A 22,873-nucleotide genomic window follows, 5' to 3' on the forward strand; every position below is an offset into this window, starting at 1 on the left:
ATCATCATCCAGATGCTTGTCAGAGTAGAGGGGCTTGAGTGAACAGCTCTCCAGCTAATCCGAAGCTCCCTAAAGATATACAACAGTACGGACCAGATCATGCTCGTGTCAGAAGGGAGAACAGATGAGATTTTCACATTTCTACATGTAAAAAGAAACTTTGGAAGCATTCCCAAGAAACCCGGCAGTAGTGGTTTCCTGTGGGGTTTTGTGTGTGGGTGGGATGGGGGTGGGGGCTGGCAGGACGGAGGTCGGGGTGAGAGAGGGATGTTTTTGTGGCGTATCATCTTACATAGGTTTTTGAACGATATGGGTATGCTAACTTAAAACAATTTCACTATCTAAAAATGTTTTCGTATAACTCTTGAGTCCTTGGTTTTCAGTTTTTTTGGGGGGGTGGGGAGGGGGACCATATCACACAGGACAGAGGGTCACGTGCCTGTGATATTTTAAGTATAACCAGACTGTCTACAAATTCACTTACTTTACTCATTTCTAATCAAAAAGGCATTTTTTGAATCCAAGGGAAATAGAGGAGTAACAGTTCATTCTCTGCTTTGGGGAAAAAGTATATTATTAACATACAGTGCTAAGCAACCTCAAAATTTAGCATCTTAAAACAGTCGTGTCACACATTGTTCTTCCTTTTCTATAAAAACCTCTGTTTCTAGCTCAGTAGATTTCTCAGCCAGCTGCTGGCTGAAGGAATTTTACTCTCTACACTGTCAGTTCAAGCTGTTTCTGCTAGTATAATTCCTTTAAGAATGTTGTGGATGCCCTATGAATCTTACTGGGGGCTCACTTTATTAGACAAAAGCTACACCCACAGGTCCGCGGGAGAGAACAGCTGTTCTCTACACTGGGCTTCTGCTGAGTGCTGAGGACAGCGGCTTTACCTCTTAGAAGCCTTTTTGTTGGCCTGAGTGGATCTCCCAGGGCTTGTGTTCTGTTTTGTTTTGTTTGCGTAGTTAAAAAGGCTTTATGGATGACCCACCTTGAACACTCTGCGTGGACGTCTCCTCAGGTGGGTCTTGTTTCCTTACATACATTTCTATCTTTCATGTTACCATAGGCAAGAGCATGGCTAAATTTTCCAAATTTTCTCTAAGTAACAAGGATTCCTTTTATTCCAGCTTCTGACCCTCCCCTCGCTTTACACCACCCCTCACAGCCTCCTGGAAGACCCCGGGGACCGTGCTCAGCTTTCTCAGGACGCTTCAGGCTTTGGCTAACACTCAAGTCCTTTCCAGCTTCCTTCCACTGCCAGCTTCCAAAGCCACTCACACGTGTCAGGTTTTTCTTAGAGCAGCACGTCAATTCCAGTTGCCAGAATCTGTATTATTTATCGTGCAGAAGAAGTTAGTCCCAAACTCCACGGGTTAAAACAATGGTCATCATTATTTCACAGTCTCCGCAGGTCAGGGGATGCTGTCACGCTCGGCTGGGTGATGATGGTTCAGGGTCTCTCCTGAGGTGGTGGTACCTTGACCACGGCTAGATTCCCCTGGGGGCTTGAATGGGGTAGAGTTCCTGCTTCCCAGGGTCTTCCTCCCAGGCCTGCTCGTTGGCAGGAAGCCTCATTTTCTTGCCACGTGGGTCTCTCTGTGGACTGCTTGAACGTGGACGTCGTGGCATGGCAGCTACCTTTCCCCGGAAGGTGAGCTCCAAGAGAGCCAGGTGAGGGCTGCCCTGTGACCTAATCACAGAAGTCACACTTGGTCATTCCCACGATACCCTGTTGAGTCTAGATCAGGACTGCTTATTGTGCAAGGTGACCGTGCGAGGGTGTGAATTCGCCTCCCCCTCAGGAGGCGCCGAAATGATGCGGTCCATCGTGGAGGTGGAGGCTGGTTAACGCCATTTCTGTGAGATCCAGGGATTTATGTCCACTGATTGTGAAAATGTCTTGCTTTAAAAACAGGCCATCGAGGTTCTCTAATATTACTTAGAAGCGCTCAGCTTTTAACGGATGCCATGTGAAAGCATCCTATGAACTTCACGATTTTTTGATAAATGCAGATGGGCACATTGTTTATTATATTAGTTGGTGTCCATTGTATAATTCCTTAGAGGAATGATTTTTCTCCAGAAATCAGTGTAGGCAAAATCTTGGTGTCCATTGTTACCTTGGCTGGGAGGAAACTAAATGTGATATCTGTTCGAATGTGGCCGTTATCTTGATCCTTCTAACTTGCGTATTTCTATTCTTATTACTTGATGTTTTGCTGTGAGATATTTCAATTGATTTGTGGGGATAGAGACCAGATGTTCTTTTTTTTTTTTTTTTTAATTATTTATTTTGAGAGAGAGAGAGCGAGCGAGCAGGGGAGGGGCAGAGAGAGAGGGAGACTGAGAATCCCACGCTGACAGTGTGGAGCCTGACACGGGGGCTCGAACTCATGAACCGTGAGATCGTGACCTGAGCTGAAACCAAGAGTCGGACACTTAACCGACCGAGGCACCCCCAAAACCAGATACTCTTAAATTCAACAAATATTTCTTGAGCTCCACTCATTTGCTGGACTATGTTCCAGGGGCTGTAGATACGATGTGTGCAAGCATTTGAGGCCCCACTGTCATCTACCTCACAGTGTAGTAAGAAAAAATACTCTCCTTTGCTCTATGAGGATTTGGCCTCAGAGAAAGCTTCATATGTTGCTGTCTTACCCATTCAGGTTTTGTTTCATGATTCTATCAGTCATAGGGGAAAAAAAAATGGGAGAAAATGTAACTAATACGAGCTGCTGAGTCTGAAGAAGGCTTTTGGAAGTGGCTGTGGGTGCATCATAAAATAATGATGGTTAAAATAATGACATTGAATCTTTGGCGGTCCCAAGTTCTAATGGTTGGAAATGCATTTCAAGAAGGCAATAGGTAATGGGAGACACTATCCATTGCTGATAAGAGGTCCCAGTAGGAGTGACTAGCCTTTGGACTGTAAGACCTGTGGGTTTTTGTGCTCTCCTCCTGGGCCACGACTCAGTCCCTGATTTTAGGACTGTTATTCCTCTTCCTCCTTTGAGGTTGTGTTCCTCCTTGGTGGTCATCGACCACAGCTCTCAAGGCAGATTGGTCGAAGCTGTATGTGAACAGTGGAGGGGCCCGGTAGAAGGTACTGCTTTAAGTAGCAGTTTGTACGGGAGTGGGGAACATAGAAGTCCTTGTCACTGGGTCACGCACGTGTGGAGCCCAGCTGGTGCCACGTTTTCCTTTTCTCTGGGACATGACCTTCTGTGAACCTCGGTTGGTTCCTTCGTTTTCTTGGGTGAATAAGCCTTTCCCATCATTGTGATGTCATCCAGATAAGACCCATGATTCATTGCATTTGTGATTTCCAACTTTGTCTCTTGTTCCTTCTGTAGGATGTTTTCCTACAGAGGTATGTCGTTTAAAAAACTACCACCTTGGGGCGCCTGAGTGGCTCAGTCGGTTAAGCATCCCTTCGTCTCGGCTCAGGTCGTGATCTCACAACTTGCGAGTTCAAAACCCGCATCAGGCTCTTCACTGACAGCAGGGAGCCTGCTTGGGATTCTCTCCCCCCTTCTCTTTCTGTCCCCCCATGCATGTGCTAGCTCTCTCAAAATAAATAGTTAAATATCAGAAACAAAGCAGCACAACCACCTAACGTACACTGATTCTATATACTCTCAAAGCTTAGGTCAGAGCCTAAAGATTTTGCAGCCTAACATCCAAGCAGGCGACCTCTCCCTGAAGGGATTATCTTGGCCATCTTGCCGATGGTTATCCTTGCCGACTGGGAACTTGCTACCTCCTGAAGCACGTTATTCTATCCTTGGAGGACAGTCATGGATGGAAAAAGGCCTTCCTTATTTTGGGGGTTGTTATGGGCTGAATTAGCTCCCCCTCCCCCATTGAAGCCCTAATTTGGTGACTGTATTTGGAGAGAGGAGTGATTAAGTTCAAATGAGGCCATTAGGGTGGGTCTGAATCTAATCTGACTCCTGTCCTTAGAGGAGGAGACAGCTGGAAGGCTCATGGAAGAAAGGCCCCGTGAGGACACAGCAAGAAGGCGGCTGTCTGCAAACCCAAGAGCGAGGCCTCACAAGAAATCAAACCTGCCTGACACCTCTTGGACTTCTGGCTTCTAGAACAGTGAGAAAGAAATTCCTGTTGCTTAAGTCATCCAGTCTGTGGCATTTTGTTACGGTAGCCCTAGGAGACCAAAACAGGGGCAGATCCGTCCTCTTGGGAACTTCACACACTGAGCTTTAATCGTCCTGTTAGCCAAAGGAGAACCAGGCTGAGCCTTTCCAAGACCGTCCTGCTCCCCCGTACGATTCCCCCCGGAACTAGGGCCCTTTACCGTCCTCCTTGCTCTTCCCTGACTGGGTACCGGTTTGTCTGTATCTTTCTTTAAGTGTGGTGATCAGAACTTGGCACAGTGAAGGAAGGTTCCAGAGCCTGTCAGGCCTTGGAGTTTCTTTAGATTTTGAGGTCACTGGCACTTCTTTGCCCTTAGACACGTCATTGAACTTTCTTGGACCTCCGTTTCTTCCTTCATAAAATGAAGTGAGCTGAGAATGTGTGCCCGTTACCTGATGGGGACTGGGATGCACTTGGTGCCCAGTGTAGAATGACCAGCAGCTGACAGCCGTTCTGTTCACGGGCTGCTTCACTCTGTACCAGGTACTGTTGCTGAGGGCTTGATGCGATTCACCCTTTCACCCTCAGTCCAGAGGAAGGATAACGGTTAACCTTGTCCCCATTGGACACGTGAGGCATCTGCGTGCCGAAGAGATTATGTGACTTGCCCGTGCTTGTGTGGCTAGTCAGAGGGGGAGCCAGGTTGCTGTCTGACTGGAGGCCTCTCGGATCTGTTTCCTGAACTTGTAGGCTGTGTTTTACGAACACACCGTGGCCTGAGTCTTTGTCTTCGTGTCAGTAAGCGCGTGATGTTGTCGTGAATGTTGCCTGAGAACATCAAAGGGCCCTTGGCGGCTACATACTACTGGGGGCTTGTTTTCACTCTTAGGAGATTCAGGCCCCAGGAGGTGTGTTAACTCCCTCCCACTACCCCTACCCCACTGGGTTTTGGTTCCAAGTATGGCTTGTCACGTTCATCAGTTAAATGTCATCTCTGGAACTTGAGATTCTGCCTTGGGTGTTCTCTGTTGCTGTGTGTCTGCTCCACGTTGAAGATGTGGGTAAAAGCGGCCCGGGGTGGGGGGGGGAAGGGGGTGGTGGCGGTGGTGGTGGCCCAGGACAGGCATCCAGGCAGGGCACTGCGGCTTGCCACCTATGTTCTCTTTTCAGACTGAGATCTTAATCTGGGGAGACTAGCTGGAGGGTGTTGGCAACATAGGAGATAAAGACGCGGACCACACCACGGGAAGGGTTTGTAGGGGTGACAGATGACAGGACCACCGCTCACAGACGGGTCGGATCTCTGTGTGGGGAGTTGGCGGGCCGAGGGTGGGGGGATTGTGTGTAGAACACAGCCAAGACTGCCGAGCATCTCAGATCTGGGGTTGGGAGGCAGAGCTGGGGCTGGTGGGTCTCCACAGGCGTAGGCCCCAGGAACCCCAGGGGCATAGCAGAAATCATGGTGCCGGACAAGACGTTGGGTCGAGACCAGTGGGAGGAGGACTGAGACTGACATGGGATAACGAGGTACAAACGTTATGGGAAATGCTCCTGCCCTGTTTGGAAGGGTAGAGGGGATTCTACCAGCCACCTGGCCCAGCACTGCACCCACCAGATGTCTTGGCGGGGGGGGAGGGGGGCAGCGACTAGAAGAGTTTGCAGTCAAAAAGCATAAACTCCATAGAACTTCAGATACATGCAGTACAAATTGCCAGAATTTCAGTTTATGTAGAATTTAAGAATTCAGGGGCGCCTGGGTGGCTCAGTCGGTTAAGCGGCCGACTTCGGCTCAGGTCATGATCTCGCGGTCCATGAGTTCGAGCCCCGCGTCAGGCTCTGTGCTGATAGCTCAGAGCCTGGAGCCTGTTTCAGATTCTGTGTCTCCCTCTCTCTGACCCTCCCCCGTTCATGCTCTGTCTCTCTCTGTCTCAAAAATAAATAAACGTTAAAAAAAAAATTTTAAGAATTCAGATAAAAAAAAGTCCCCTCCCTGTTGGCAAAGGAAAAAGATCCGTATATTCCCTCTCTTGAATGGTGTTTCAGAAATAGGTTCAGATTCAGTTTTAAGGTAAATGGGAGGGTTTATACTACAGCGTCACTTAGGCAAAAGGACATTTCTGTGCAACGGAGATGGGAGTAGTTTCCTCCATAGGTTGTGAGCCCTTGGGAACACGGATTTTGCTAAATACAGTGACTTACTTATTTTTTTGATTTCATGATGTCTGGCACGGTGCTTTCACATAGGTGTTTTTCAACAAGTATTTATTTCATGGTGATCTTGAGAAATAGCAAGATGTTTGGTGAGAAACGCGTAAGATGTTCTTTCTGCTCTAGCATAGTCGGTTAGTAATAACATTTCATAATTGTCCTGGTCCCTTAGACAGACTGGTATTGTAGCTTAGCAAGTTTTTCTTGAAAAGCAGGAATAGCAAATAGTTATCTCCAGGCTGGGGGACAAAACCCCCGGCTACCCCACCCAAAGTGAAAGAGGATACGCGAGCCACTGTGGGGTGTGTGTGTGTGTGTGTGTGTGTGTTCATTTTTCAGGGCCAGTAGTTCATGTGAAGAAACGTTGTCATCTCTAAAGAAATGTGATACGGGTGGTGGCCCTGCCCTCTTTGGAGGCGTGGTTTCATGTTGTCTGATGACACAATGCAGAGGTCAGCACTGTGTAAATCACGCCGCTGGGGAATTCTCCTGTCCGCTCTCAAAACATAATAAACATTTTGACCCACTGAAGGAAATTGAATTTTGTAGATGAGTGATCTATAAGACCTAAGCTGGGTTACATTTGGGGAACTCCTACCATCACCCTGGCTCCATAAATGGGAGCCATTCCTTAAAAATTGCTTTATGTCCCACGTGATGACAGAGAAGGACGCACAGCCCCGATCCAGGGCACTCCCATAGCCATGGAAGCGGGACTGTGGTAAGGTTTCGGGAAGCCTGGCTCCCTTCTCTCATCCTTCCTCCGTGTTGCCACAGGTAGGAACACCTATGGCACAGATGTGGCCTGAGCCACATCTCTGCACTTTCTGCAGAATAAGGGCACCATTCCTGGTCCAGCTTCCAAGGCCCTTCCCACCTGCAGCCCCCTCTGAGTCCTGCACCCTTCCCTCTGGCCGCCCTGGCCTCACTGGACCGCCACTCCCATATCACAAGGTACTCTTACGCACCTGACATGCTCTAGCCCCGTCCGCCGCCTCGTATGCCCCTATGCCTTCCTTGTGCGCCTGATGGTCTCTACTCGTCCTTGATTGCCCTTCGGGGCCCATCTTGCTATCCTCTTCTCCGCGGACCCTCCCCTCCGCAGAGTGGACTTTCTTCTTGGTGGGTGGAGTGCTGGGGATCTCACGGCGGGAGGCCACACTGGGGAGGGGAAGGTCTTGGAGGCTCTAGAAACCAGGCGGTCAGGGTGCGGCTTTGAAGGCAGACCTTTCGCCCGTGAAGATGTCTGAGTGTGTGGACGAGACGCATGGGGTTGTACGGCTTTATTGCTTCTCCCTCTTCTGTGAATATCTAGAAAGAACACCTACAGGAAAAATACAAAGACGGGATTTCCTTGTTCATGGCCTGAGTTTAAAAATGAGCGCTTGGCGGTGGTTTCTACGTAGGTGTCTTCTAGGGCTTTCCTGACCGCTGGGTTGACAGGTTAGAAGGGTCTACGCGTGTCATCGGGATGTCAGGTGCCCATGGATCGTGTGTTCCCGTAGATTCTGACATTTCCTAGATGTTCTAGAAATTAAGATGCCGTGAGGTGATCATTATTTTATTCCTCCTCTTCCTTCCTTCTCCCCGGCGCGATGCTGCTGATCTCAGCTCTCCGTTCCCGAGAGACTGGTTGTCTGCTGGTTTTTACTGTGCTTTGAGCCATGCTCGTCTGCTGGGTCACGGAGGTATTGGGGCAGAAGTATTCAGCAGGTTCTTACTGAGGGCCTGGCTGCCCAGGGCTGGCTTCGCAGGGTCTGCAGGGCGTGAGTCAGGGGTGGGCCCTACTGCTCACACCTGCTCACTGTCTCAGCCTCACACGTGGCTTCACTCACCTGGTCTTGCACACCTGTGCTCTCAGGGAGGCCAGGGGAGGACCTGCCCTTGAAGGCAGGGCTGTGTCTGAGCCGGCCTTGCGGGACGGATAGGCATTTGAAAGGTGAAAGGATGGGTTGTGGGTAGCTAAATACAGGCACAGCTGCGAAGGCCAGAGAAGGGATGGGGTCCCTTCAGGGAATGGTGAAGGGGCAGTGGGGGTGAGAGCAGGGCGGATGGGCGGGACTCGCTGGCCTGAGAGGCCTCGGGAGAGCATCTGTGGTATGAGGTCAGCCACAATCACCTGGAATCCTCCTCTTCCCGGCCTTCGAGACTGCAGGGCTTGAGATCCCCAGTGAGGGTTTGACATCTGTACAAGTTCGCCATAACGGTTTCCATAGTTTCTTCTGTTTCTTCCGAGCATTTTCTCGTAATGGCACCTACAACAAGATGTGCCTTACACTTTAAATTCTGCCGCAAAGCTCTTGACTTACATGGTCTAGAGTTCTAGGCTTTAGGTTTGGGGAATGCCGGCCCTTGGCGTTTACGGGGACGAGCTCGCCTCTTGCCAATGGGAACTCCTTGGTAGAATCTAACATCAGCATATGACTCCACTTTTGATACTGTTTTCCTCTGCAAGAGTGCTGTGTAGCCAACAGCTATGTCTTTGAAAACATGGCAGAATTATTTTGGAAGAGTGCATCAGGGTGGTTTAATGGTAGGTCATTCTGTGGTTGTCCTTATGGAAAACTCACCCCTGCTGCTTTACCGTGAATCGTAGATTTCACATTGTGGTCTTTCTTTTGTCCGTTTAAAACGAGGACGCCAGTAAGTTCAGAAACCAGGTCCGTGCTTCCACTTGCTGCAATGGGTGTATCCTTTACAAGGGAAGAAGGCAGTCGATCTGTCCCGAAGGCCCATAAATCATGGAATGCAGTGTGTCGGGATGTGGATTCTTCTTAGCCTTGCAAAATCGTTATCCGTGTGGTAAATTGGCGTGTGGAAGAATATAGCAGGTGACGATTAGAGATTTTTCTCCTCTATACATTTCACGGTAGCCGTTTAAGGCTCTCATCTCAGACCATTAAGGTCAGTGCTTTGTAAAATTTCAGATCAAACCATTGGCACCTCAAGAGGCAAACCATTTAGAATTCTTCCTTAAATTACCGAAAAAAAAAAAAAAAAAGCGCATGATGACTGTTTTATTTCTGAGACTTATGACAGGCTCTGTGGCTTTTATTCTGATGGGAAGGAAATGCAGCTATTGTAACTTGCCGTCAGGGATAATATTTTAGTGCCAGCTCTGTGCTGAGTGCTATTTAGAATGTTGGAGAAGCTGCTGAATCCTCCCGGGGCCAATTTGCAGTTGGCAGGCAGGGGCTTTATGCGGGGACCATTCCAAGCGGGAGAAGCATTCCAGTCCCACGATGGGTGAGCAGCGAACCTGACGCAAACGTGTGTTTAGTTAATACTGTACCCAGACCAAAGGATCAGCATTGAATCGGTGAAGGTCATCAGAGACAAAAGGTCAGAGCCTCAAGCTTTATCCTCAGCTGCTTCCAGCCCAGGAGTAGGAATTCTCAGTTCTATATGTGGGCTGTGTGGCGTGTTATCTGAAGTTTTCCTTGAGCCGGGGGACCTTAACTACACAATGGATACACATTGAAGTGAGATGTGCAGGTGGGAAGCGTAAGAGATGAGCGGTAGATACTCACCTGGGGTAGCTGTGAGCTGGAGACGTACAGGAAACATTTAGAAGCAAGAAACAATGGCCGTACCAGTGAGTGGCTTCCCCCCAGAGCCTTAGTTTGATCCGGAAAATAGTCCTAGAATAGTGGGGAGGAGTCTGGCAAAGGCAGGGTGCGGAGCCGTGAGAAGGGAGGGGACTTGTCAGGTCACGGTCCAAAGGAGGACCGGGCTCGAAGTAAAAAGGGACATTCTCAGGGGCCTGGTGGTACATGGGGATTGCGAGGGGCCAGCGACATTTGTGGGGGTTAGTCAGTGTCCCTCCGTCCTGCTGGCATGGGAAAGACGGATGCGATGGCCACAAACACGTTTCCAGGACACCAGATGTCACTCTGGTATCTCCCTTCAGGCCCCCTGTTGCCTAATGAGGCTCAGGCTCCTGGGCCTGTGAGAGCCTAGGAGACCCTTCTGGAGCCTAGCCCCCACCTCTGTCCCCTCTTCTTGTTGTGTTTCCTTTGTTTCCCAAATATGCTCCGCCCCTGGGCCTTTCACCATGGGGTGCCTTGAATACAAATGCAGACGCCTCCTCCCGACTGGCTGGGAGCGATTCCCCAAGCCTGGGTTTGGGATAGTCTGGGTTCCAGCCCTGCCTCGCCTCTTCCCAGCTGTGTGAACTCTGCCCCGTTTCCTCACTGTAAAATAGATACTAACCGTACCTGTCCTTCAGGGACATACAGCTGTCAGCTGTCACCATCCTCCTCCTCTGTCTTTTCACACAAACCCATACCCTTCCGTGAATCATTTCTGGAGCCCCACCAAAGGAAACGGATACCCTTTGTTCTAGATTTCTTCTCCAGTCCGTCCGTTCGGGCTGCTATACCAAAAATACCATAGACTGGGTGGCTTATAAACCACCGAAGTGTGTTTCTTAACAGTTTGAGGCGGGGGAGCCCAAGGTCAAGGGGCTGGCAGATTCGGTGCTGGTGAGGACTCACCTTGTAAGTTGAAACCTTGTCAAGTTACTCTCCTTCCTGGGAGGGATGAGGATCCCCTGCTCACGTGACTGCCACCGCGGTTGTTAGTAAATGCCAAAGCACAGCAGCGCAAGCCGATGTCCTCGATGTCACTCTCATTAGATTATGTGTCCTGACTAATCTTCCTGTCCAGCTTGGGTTCTACTTGTGGCGGTGACCTTTTCGGCCCCCGAATTGGGACACGTAATATGATGGAGTCAAGTGAACTTATTTGCAGGTATTTGCCACTGGGGTCGCCTTTGAATATCTGGGATATAGTTTTGTCCACATTCCGGTTATTTTGACTTCATTCCACCCCAGTAGCTTGTAAGGAGGCTTCCTTAAGGCCTGCACCCGTGCTGTCTTACTCATTTTTATTTCCCTGGTAGCTCCTAGCACCATGCCTTGCTCACAGTAGGCATCTGGAAAATGTTTTTTAAGTTTTTTTTTTTTTGTTTGTTTTGTTTTTTAACATTTCTTCAGTTTTGAGAGTGAGAGAGACAGAGCATGAGCGGGGGAGGGGCAGAGAGAGAGGGAGACACAGAATCCGAAGCAGGCTCCAGGCTCTGAGCTGTCAGCACAGAGCCCCATGTGGGGCTCGAACTCACGGATCGCGAGATCATGACCTGAGCTGAAGTCGGACGCTTAACCCACTGAACCACCCAGGCACCCCAGGAAAATGTTTTTGAATGCACTTATTATTGTTCAGTAATAAATGTTAAACTGTTTATGGAAAACTAAGCGTGCTTGGGTTCTCACGGGCAAGTACTGAATGTCTGCTGTGGAACCAGCCAGCAGCTTGCTTCTTTTAGTGTTGTTCTCTGTGAGGACAGAATTGTAATATTCCAGGTCACCAAGCGACCATTCAGGACAGTCACATGTTTTTTCTTGTTTTGTTTCGTTTTTGTTTTTTTTTTTAAAGATTTTAAGTAATCTCTGCCCCCGGCATGGGATTCAAACTTACCACCCTGAGATCAAGAGTCACATGCTGTCCCTACCGAGCCAAGCCAGGTGCCTCAGGACAATCGCATGTTAAAGGGAATATTCACGTATGCATTAAACAAGGCCACCATATTGCACGGTGCCGGGGGGGGGGGGGGGGGGGGGGGGGGTGTTGTCCACATTGTAGTCAGGAGGCTGGCTTCATCGGTTGGTTGGTACATTGAAAGAGTTGGAGAACCCAATGTGGGCATCAGAAGTAGACCCTAAGACATGGAAGGTGGCCCCTTTAGAGTTTTGCGACTTCGGGATGGTTTGAGTGGTTGTTAGTACCCACACGCGACAGAGAAAGATCTCTTGAAGGACAGCTGGCCTCAAGTAAGAGAGGTGAGGTTCCATATCCGCTGCTCAGTATTTTGCCTGTCATAGAAAATAATCTGAGACAGCTTATAATGAAAGCATAGGCCAAATAAAATGAGAATGATTGATGGAATGAGGAAGGAAGGGACATGTAAGATGGATTTGAGGTGACTAGGAGTCTCCTGGCCGCCAGGACAAAGCGGCATGCTGGGGTGATGCGTTCTCAGGCACGGAAGGGTCCACGTCCTGCGGGCTGCCGCGGGTTCATGGGAATAGATGCTGGAGTCTTTCGCCAGCCTGCACCTGGGGGCTGGAGGTGGGGTACATTCTTGGGCCAGCAGAGTCACTAAGGCCCCTTAGCATCCTGGCTGATTCTGAAGTTCTTCTTGGAAGGAGGATAATAGTACGCTTGGGTAATAGTGTTATAGACTGCAGCTTTCCAAAGCTAGTTTTCCTGCAGGCCAGAGTAATGAGTGAGTACAATGAAAATCATCTGGCACTTGGTTGTGAGAGCTAAGTGGTGGTCAAGGGACTTTGCCAAGGTGATACTGTTGAACAGACGCCAAAGGATCTTTCCACGCCAGCCCATTATCTTAAACCCAGGTTTTATGGGTAGGACCTGGGAACCCTTCCCACACAAAGAATGTTGCCTGGGGCTCTGGTCCTGAGTACCTCTCTGTCCTGGCCTATTGGAGGTTGGCTGAAATATTCCAAATCTCTCTTCTGGGGAAGACATTTTGACTCTCTGATGAACCAGACTCTCCCTGGTGATGGGAAAGGCCTAGAACAGAACCCTGTTTTTTGACTTGCATTCGAACCCTGGAGGGAGTACTTTCCTCCCCGCTTGCTGATGTGGGAGGTGATGGAAGCGAATGTTGGAGTAGAAAGCTCTGATCAGGGTGAAAAAAGGAAACCACTGACTTTAGACCTAGGAAGTTCAGTCATAGCTTCAAAAAGTGCCGGCCGGGAATGCAATCTCATGCAAATCTCAGGAAATTTAGGTGAAATTTATATTTTCAGCAGGATAGAGCCAACCAAGACGAAGAAAAATATTAAGGCGACTTGGATAAGTGGAATCAGACATCTCTGGCTGTAGAAGGAGCTTGGCTTCTCGGCGTGTTCAGCGCGACCCAGCTGTGTTTCTCTCCCTGTGTTGTCCTCCTTAGGGTCTGTGAATGGCTGAACTTAGAACAAGGCTTTTGCAATCTGTGCTGTGTGAATACGGTTTTTGTTCTGTTGGTTTAATTTGCATTTGGTGTCTGGAGTGCCTGGTCATGGAAAGAGCCAGTGCTTTGTTTTGGGTAACGAGGGCTGAGGTTTCAAATCAGTGTTTCTCGGTTTACCCAGTGTCAAGTGTTATTTGAGTAACAGGCGGCTGTGTCGCTCATTGCTCTGAGGTCCTGCGAGTTTCCGTTTACAAATTAGATTTTTGCATACTCTCAAATCGATAGATTACAGGATGATATCCTGAAAGAGGAAGCTATATTCGCAAATGGAAATTGAGTCCCTATTACATGCATTTTCATTCTAGGGCAGATGTCGTCTGAAACCTCCTCAGATGCTCGTTTCTGCCCTTGTCAATTACTTCATCGCAAGGGTCAGTGATAAACCAAGAGAATGGGAGGAGCCAGTGTGGAAGACTTTCTTTCTGTTGAATGGGATCATGTTGGGTGCTTCTTGGAAAGTGGGTGAATTATTCATGATGAAATGAATGAGGGCATTATTTTAAATTGGTGTAGAAGCAAATGGTTAACCCATTTATTAAGCAGCTAGTGTTGATCTGTCTGCCAGGAGACTTTAGAGCCTATGCGATGTGCTCCTTGTTGGATGTGCTCCTTGTTGGTCGTGTTTTTTTGTTTGTTTTTGTTTTAATGTATCTACTTAAGTAACTCCAAGCCTACCTGATGTTATCCTTTTTCCTGTTTTTCTTTCAAGTTTCCAGTAATTCATTTTGAAATAGGATCATGTATATAGTTCCCTTCCCCCCTCTGCCTCCACTTCCCCTCTCATTGCTGCTGCCATCCTAATGACATTCCTGTTGTGCGAGAGGCAGTCTTAACACCAAGGGGAGGTTGCGCTCTTGGAGAACTGTGGCCTGTCTATTTATAGAGGCATAGGTCCTAGGAAATCTGACTTAAAGGAAAAAATCCAACTGGCGTTAACAGCTCAGCTACCTGACGCTTATTTTGCAACCCGATCAGAACCAGAAAGTGAACAAAATTGGCCCCTGAAAATAGGACAAAATTCTGTCCTATTCAGAAGATGTCCAAAATTCTGTGAACATCGTGCACTTTTCTTCCAGTGAAGTCTCCGGGCTCTCTCGTAGGACCAATTTTTTTTTTTTTTAATTTTTTTTTCAACGTTTATTTATTTTTGGGACAGAGAGAGACAGAGCATGAACGGGGGAGGGGCAGAGAGAGAGGGAGACACAGAATCGGAAACAGGCTCCAGGCTCTGAGCCATCAGCCCAGAGCCGGACGCGGGGCTCGAACTCACGGACCGCGAGATCGTGACCTGGCTGAAGTCGGACGCTTAACCGACTGCGCCACCCAGGCGCCCCTCGTAGGACCAATTTTGACATCATTTTGTTTTCCTTCTTAGAAATGTGACGTGTAAAATAAAATGTGTAAAATGTAACTAAACCTTTGATCCTGTAGCAGTCGCTGTTTCTAAGCTGCTCAGCCCTTGTGTGCACGCTCATATCTAGCTCATGACTTGGTGTCTGAGATCACAGCGAATGAGAAGAGTTGCAGGGAGGGGCGGGGGGGGGGGGCTGTCCTGGCGTGTCACGTAGTAGGTGCTCAGCGACTGTGTACCCAGAACGAGGCGAATAGAATGGAAGGGAGGCCCTGCACCTTGCATGTTTCTTTCTCCGCGTAGCAACGGTGTCCCTGATTTATTGCAATGCTACTTCTCCTCGAGCTGTTTACTATAATTAGTAATGTACGCGTTGTGCTTATATATGTGCACATATATGTTTGTATTACTACATGCCCACATATACGGGCAGCCCTCGCTTTGCAAAGCGCTGATATTAGGAATTTCAGTTACCGTCCTTTTAAAAATACCAGTCCCCCAACAACACAGTTCAAATTTCAGTTACCCCCAGTGTGTTAACTGATCGCATAAAGTACACAAACTTTGCGGCTAGCGGGTCAGTCCACGAGTCGCTGCACGTATAACAGGTGCGCATGGTGATCGGTAACCAGTGACCCCCCTTCTTTCAAAGTCCGTCCGTGATTGGCCACTACACATATCACTCTGTACACGCACAGGTGGCAAAGTCGTAGTTCGGTTGCCTTCTTGTCTTCCAGCAGTAAACCAATAGGACGTTTGGTGAAAATACCACAGATTGAGAGGGACGTGGCCACCAAAGGTGAACCCGCATCGGACAAGTTAAAAATGTTGAAAGTGACATTCATAACCTACATGGAGTTGGAGAAGAATTAGCTTTCTCTTTCTTACTGAGAACGTTGCTTTTCCAGCCACAGTTGGAGAGACGAGGCGTGCAGCCTGGGCAAGGTGAGGGGGGTGAACTATCCACATAAGCAAGGAAAGGGGTTGTGAAGAAGGGAGTGAAGATGCCCGAGAGGAAGTGAAGCTTCCAGACCAAAGCAAAGTTCACGTTAAAGGCACTCTCAGGTATTTTCCAACATGGAAAGTGCAAAAGATAAAGTACGGTGTTGGGAAGGACCATGGACTACAGTGCAGCAGTATTTGTGGTAGCCAAAAGATGGTGACAACCCAAGTGTCCGTCCATGGTAGGATAAACCAATCGTGATCTATAAATACAATCAGACTATTACTTGGTCATAAAAAGAATGAGCTACAGACACGCGGTACAGCATTAGTGAACTTGGGAAACATGCTAAGTTAAAGAAGCCAGGTATAAAAAGATCATGTACTGTATGATGCCATTTATATGAACTGTCTGGAGTAGGTAAATCCATCGAGCTGGAATACAGATTGGTGGTTGTCATTGGTGGTTGTCATGGGAGGGGTAAGTGGTTAATGGGTTCAGGGTTTCCTTTTGGGGTGCCGAAAATATTTCAGAACTAGACAGAGGTGGTGGTTACGCAACACTGGAATGTGCTTAAATGCCTCTGGATTCTTCAGAGTGTTTACTTTTACCTGAAACCGTAAAAACCATAGAAGACGGCATAGGCAGTAATTTCTCTGACATCGGCCATAGCACCATTTTTCTGAATATGTCTCCTGAGGCAAGGGAACTAAAAAATCGACTATTGGGACTATGCCAAAATAAAAAGCTTCTGCACAGCAAAGGAAGTACTGAACTAAAAGACAACCTACTGAATGGGAGAAGATCTTTGCAAATGATGTATCCAATAAAGGGTTAGTATCAAAAATATATAAAGAACTTCTACAACTCAACACCCCAAAAGCAAATAATCCAATTAAAAAAATGGGCCGAGGACATGAATAGACATTTCTCCAAAGAAGGCTTACAGGTGGCCAACATCATTCATCATCAAGGAAATGCAAATCAACACCGCAATGAGGGTATCACCTCGCACCTGTCAGGACAGCTAAAATCAAAAACACAAGAAACGTGTTGGTGAGGATGTCCAGAAAGGGGAGCCCTCTTGTACTATTGGTGGGATTGCAAAGTGGTGCAGCCACTATGGAAAGTAATATGGAGGTTCCTCAGTTAAAAATGGAACTGCCCTACAATCCAGCAATTGCACTACTGGGTATTTACCCAAGAAAATGCAAAAACACTGACTCAAAGGGATACATGCCCCACTGTGAATAGCAGCAAATTACGGAAACAGCCCAAGTGTGTCTGTCAACTGATGAATGGATTAAGAAGATGGGGTGTGTATTTATACAGTGGAATACTATTCAGCCATAAAAAATAACGAATTCTTGTCATTTGCAGCAGCACCGATGGAGCTAGGGAGTATAATGCTAAGTGAAATAATGCTAAGTGAAATAAGTCAGGGAAAGACAAATACTGTATAATTTCGCTCATATGTGGAACTTAAGAAAAAAGAAACAAAGACTCAAATATAGAGAACAAACAGATGGTCACCAGAGGGGGGAGGTTGGTGGGGGAGATGGGGGAAAAAGTGACGGGGATGAAGGCGTGCACTTGCCGTGACGAACACCGGCTATCGTATGGAAGTGTTGAATCTCTATACTATACGCCGAAGCTAATATTGTACTGTATGTTAGCCAACTACAATTAAAAGTAAACATTTTGATTTGTTTATTGTTTGAATTTCACCTGCAAGAGTATGACAATTTGCGAAGGTAAAGATGCTTTCTTTGTATTATAAGTTATGCTTCAGGATGACAGCACTTTTCAACTATCAATATGGTTGTTTTTGTTTTTGTTTTTTAAAAATTTTTTTTTTTTCAACGTTTATTTATTTTTGGGACAGAGAGAGACAGAGCATGAACGGGGGAGGGGCAGAGAGAGAGGAAGACACAGAATCGGAAACAGGCTCCAGGCTCTGAGCCATCAGCCCAGAGCCTGACGCGGGGCTCGAACTCACGGACCGCGAGATCGTGACCTGGCTGAAGTCGGACGCCCAACCGACTGCACCACCCAGGCGCCCCTATGGTTGTTTTTTTTTTACAAGGAAATCAAACACTTTAGTTTCTAATGTGCTAAATGACATTGTACTGAAAGATTAGCTTGATTATTTTTTTTCTTTTCCCTGTACATTTATAAGTGACAGCGAGTTATCAATGTTTTGACACACGTTTAAGGGTCACAAGACGATGGCAACTTTTCCTGGTAATTACCAGGGTCACTTAGCGTGGTTTCATCTTCTATGGTCATTTTTTTAATTTTCCATTTATTTATTTTTGAGGAACAGAGTGAGACAAAGCATGAGCGGGGGTGGGGGAGGGGTAGAGAGAGAAGGAGACACAGGACCCGAAGCGGGCTCCAGGCTCCGAGCTGTCAGCACAGAGCCTGACATGGGGCTTGAACCCACGAACTGTGAGATCATGACCTGAGCTGAAGTCAGACGCTCAACCGACTGAGCCACCCAGGCGCCCCGGTCATTTTTTTTTTTTTTTAAGTTTATTATTTTATTTATTTTGAGAGTGAGCGAGCAGGGGAGGGGCAGAGAGGGCAGGAGAGAGAGAATCCCAGGCAGACTCCATTGCTGTCAGCGCAGAGCCTGAGGCAGGGCTCGAACACACAAACTGAGAGACCATGACCCGAGTCGAAACCAAGGATGCTTAACCGACTGAGCCACCCAGGCGCCGCTCGTGTGACCATTTGTATGGTCTCCTCCTCCTGTGAAGAATTGAGGACTGCCTGCTCGCATATTTTACCCATACACAGGTATACATGATATTTGTACATCTTCATTACAGCATGTTGTCACAATATACACCATTCACTCTTCCAGCAAGAATCCTGACACGTGTCTTCTACAGTGTGTGTATTTTCACGTGGTGCTTTTTGGAAGGAAAAAAATACGAAAGCCAGCCCACAAGAAATTACCTGGTGGGGGCCATAGTCTGTGATTCGGCTGTGCTCGTAAAGCACGCACTTCGCCTTTTCCGGGGCCAGCCTTCCAGAGCATTGAGATTTCAGGAACTGTCTTGAAAAAGAAAACTCTAGAACACCCAGCAAGTAATGACTGCAGCAGCCAGCCGTGGAGCGAAGTCCGTTTTGCCGTGCAGAAGGAAAACCGTTCCTGGGCTGGCTGTTGATGGGTGTCCAGCGAAAGAGGCCTGATCCCGGGTGTCAGGTGGCCCGCAGCTGGCCACACCGCCTGTGTGGGGGCATTCCTGCTGCAGAGATGGCCTGAGGCCCTCGGGACACTGTCCACATCAGCTCGCAGACTGGGAGCCTGTGTCCACAACGGCAGGTGGAATTTATCCTGTGGTTGGGGAAGTCCCTTTTCGTACCTGCTCTGCAGTCTTGCCCCCACCTCCCGTTGTGGTTTTAAAAATCCTACTAGAAGCCTAATGTGTCTGTAGGTATTGGAGATAATTTTGAATCTATCACTGTGTGCAAAGGTAACAACAATGACAAAAATCCCTGAAGACTGCTGCTCTTGGGGAGGTTACAGTCCCCCTCTGTTCAGTCTCTCGAGCTCCAGGGATTTGTGGGTTCAAGGGAGTGCAAGACCCAGACCCTGGGCTCAGGGGTGGCAGAGTCTGGGTCAGTGGTCACCGGCCAGAGGGCCTGTCCTCCCGCCTGTCAGGTGAGATGGGACTTTGGGCTAACGAAGGACCCTTCTTAACGGTGTTGTTTTAAGGATGAGCCAATGTAACGTATGTAAAGTGCTGAGAGCAGTGCCCCGCAGGTGGTAAGTGTTCAAACAAGACTCTTACCCTAGAACTAGAGTGTGTTAAAATTCCTGGTCACATTTAACCCCCCACGATCTTGCAGAGGAGGTGGGGTCACAGCTGTTGTTCGTTGAGCGTCTTGGCCAGGTGGCAGAAGTCACACTACTGGAAAGGGGCTGGGGCGGGGCCTGAACTTGGCCCCAAACCCTTCACTCTGGGCTTCCTGACTGCCCTGGCAGGAGAAGATCAGGAAATGTGTTGGCCCGCTCTGGCTGCCGTGGTAAAGGACCACGGCCTGGCCGCTGAAACAAGGTACCTTTATTTCTCAGAGATCTGAGGCTGAAAGTCCAAGATGAAGGTGTCCACAGGGTTGGTGTCTTCTTAAGCTGTCTCGTTGGCTTGTGGACACCGTCTGATCCCTTTGCGCTCACGTGATCTTTTTCCTGTGGACCTGTGTCCAGATTCCCTCTTTTTTTTTTTTTTTTTTTTTATTTTGAGAGAGAGAGAGAGAGAGAGAGAGAGACAGTGAGTGGAGGAGAGACAGACAGGGAGACACAGAATCCGAAACAGGCTCCGGGCTCTGAGCTGCCAGCACAGAGCCCAACGCGGGGCTCGAACCCACGAACCATGAGATCCTGACCTGAGCTGACGTCAGACGCTAAACTGACTGAGCCACCCAGGCGCCCCTGGGTTCCCTCCTCTTATAAGAGCAACCAGTCATGTTGGATTAGGGCCACCCTGAAGGACTTCATTTTAACATAATCACGTCTTTAAAGAGCCTGTGTTCAACTACAGCCACGTTCTGAGGTGCAGGGGTTAGTTAGGACTTCAGAACGCGAATTTTCGGGAAACGCAGCTCCGCTCCTAACAGGAGAGGAGGGTTAGTAGCAACATCAGAGGGATCGGATACCTGTATCGGGAACGGGAGTGAGGACAGAGCGGGCAGCATTGGAACTGATGGAGCAGCGGGCTGGTCTCCGTGGTTTCGGAGTTTTGATTTCAGGCACGGCTTTCCAAGGACCAAGAGGAGTGGACCTTGTGGTGAGAAGCGTGTCCCCCAGAACTCAGCGACCTGGGGCGAGCCGAGCGGGGTCTGTAGGCACACGGGATTCGGTTGGAGCCGGGTGAACGGGAAGACGCACCGGGTACTGGACGGCCTGGTCAGTGTGGGCCTGAGAAGCCTGTATTTTGTTTTGATGGGCGTTTGCGTCCTTTATTGAGCACGTATTTACGGAGCACCTCACGTCTAGGGCCACAGTGCAGTTCTTGTCAGCGGGGAGACGGTTTGGGCCTCTGGGTAGATCCCTCAAGGTAGCTTCCGACAGCAGAATCGTTGCTGTGTGTGGTTGTAGAGAAACAGATTATGTAAATCTGAAATTAAATTTCTTGAAGATGGCTCAATTCGATTAACAAATGTTACTTTAATCAGCAAATGGTGGAGTCGTACAGATTAAATTTGGAGCCGAGACGGACGGGGCTTACATCCTGGCTCTGTCCCTTATTAGCTTTGTCAGATTTATCCTATGACATAAATTGGCAGAGCTTCAGTTTTCTCAGCTGCGAGAAGTGGATAATTATACATATCTCACTGGGTCGATGGAGAGTGTGCATTTGCAGTAGTGTATGGGAAGGTTCTAGCACTGTGTCTTTCGCATGGCGAGCGCTCGTAACGATACCCGAAGGAAGGTAGCGCTGGGTGAGTTGGGGGTCTTTTAAAAAGAGGTTTTAATAGAGGTAAATAAAGAGCGATGAACTTTGGATTAATTCATTAACAACGGCGAAGAAGTGTGAGCACCAGCCAGTGGCTGAGTGCTAAGGGGTAGAAGAAGGCAAGGCCCCTGCCTTGAGATTTGATGTCTTTGGTAGTGGTTACAATTGCTCACACATATCTGGACCTTTCTTCTTTAGGACAGGCGGTGGAATTATATCTCCCTGCCCCAGTGAGTTCAGATGTGGTCATGTGACCACCTGGAGATGAATTAGAAGGTGAACACCTGAGACTCCTGTTGATTTTGAGCCAAGACAACACTCAGCCGAGGGCTCTTGGCTACGTTCCGCAGGGCCGCTCTGCTGAGTGGTGGGCCTGGGTCCCCGAGTGAGGTCAGCACCTGCGCGGACCGGACTCAAGTAGATGCCAGATGGCCCTGCACTGAGGAAGAAACCTTTGCTATAGGCTTCTGAGATGCTGAGATGTCGCTGGTGGCTTTCTACCGTCACCTGGCCCCCTCCTGACTCACGTTATGTTACAAGAGGCTCAACCTCGCCGATTGTCCTTTTCTGGACTATAAATCAGTCTTGAACGGACTTTTTGGCCAGTACGTGCCTGTACGCATGCATGAACACGCACACGTATAGATAAATACAGCTGCAACCGAAAGCATTTCTTTGTCACTGTTATTACCTTCACCAGTATTTTTAAATGAATTGAATGTCAGAAACTCACATGTTCTTTTTAAAAAACAGCTCTACAGAGATAGAAGTCGCCTGCCATGCAATCCACCCATTGAAAGTTTACAGTTCTGTGGCTTTAAGTAGATGCACAGAGAGGTGACTTCACATCACCACAGTTTCACGGCATTTCCGTTACCCCCAACATTACCCCACTCCCCAGTCCTCCCACACGCTCCCTCCCCAGCCACAGACCACCCTTAATCTGCTTTGTATAGATCCGTGTCTTCTGGACATTTCCTATACATGGCGTCTTGGAGCGGATGGTCCTCCACGACTGGCATCTTCCACTTAGCGTAACGTTTTCAAGGCTCATCCGTGTCGCAGCCTGTATCACTGTTTTCTTGCTTTTGCTACCAAAACACATCCCATGGTATGGAATATAGTGTATTGTAAAACCGCATGGTTCCTAAAGGTGGAAACAGGGCTGACCCCTCTAGGGTCGTGGGCATCCACTCATCAGTTGACGGACATTTGGGTCGTCGCCACTTTCTGGCCGTCACGAATGGGGCCGCTGGGAACATCCGTATAGTCTTGTCCAAGTTATTCTGTGAACGTGTTTTCATTTCTCTTGGGTTTATACCAGTGAGTGGAATTGCTGGGTCTCACGCTGACTCTACATTTAACTGTTTAAAGAACTGCCAGGCTGGTTGCCTCAACTCACGTCCCTACCAGCAGCGGGTAAGGGTGCTGATTCTTCGTGTCCCCACCAACACTGCTTGCCGTCTGTCTTTGTAGCCATCCTGGTGGGTGTCACCTGTTTTACGTTGTTTAACATGAAACTTAGATGCCACAGTTCCGCCTTCCTGTCTTCACAGGTCCTTTCTGAGGCAGCTCGTGCTTTTGTCACTTTGTGTTGAGTTATTAGCGTCGTCCATGTGTATGTTGCATAGGGGCATGCTTACCTTCTACCGACAGACCTACATCCTCACTTTAAAATGTGGTATTTGGGGGCCCTTGGGGGGGCTCAGTCGGTTAAGCGTCCGACTTCGGCTCAGGTCATGATCTCGCGGTCCGTGGGT

General features: G+C 48.5%; 1 protein-coding gene across 3 annotated transcripts in view; it reads left to right on the top strand.

Moving 5' to 3' along the window:
- Positions 1-22,873, top strand: part of NEDD4L (NEDD4 like E3 ubiquitin protein ligase) — a 343,481-nt gene that overhangs the window by 37,338 nt on the left and 283,270 nt on the right. The window lies entirely within an intron of this gene.

Source organism: Leopardus geoffroyi, chromosome D3, assembly GCF_018350155.1.
Source record: "Leopardus geoffroyi isolate Oge1 chromosome D3, O.geoffroyi_Oge1_pat1.0, whole genome shotgun sequence".
In the NCBI taxonomy this organism is placed as follows: domain Eukaryota; kingdom Metazoa; phylum Chordata; class Mammalia; order Carnivora; family Felidae; genus Leopardus; species Leopardus geoffroyi.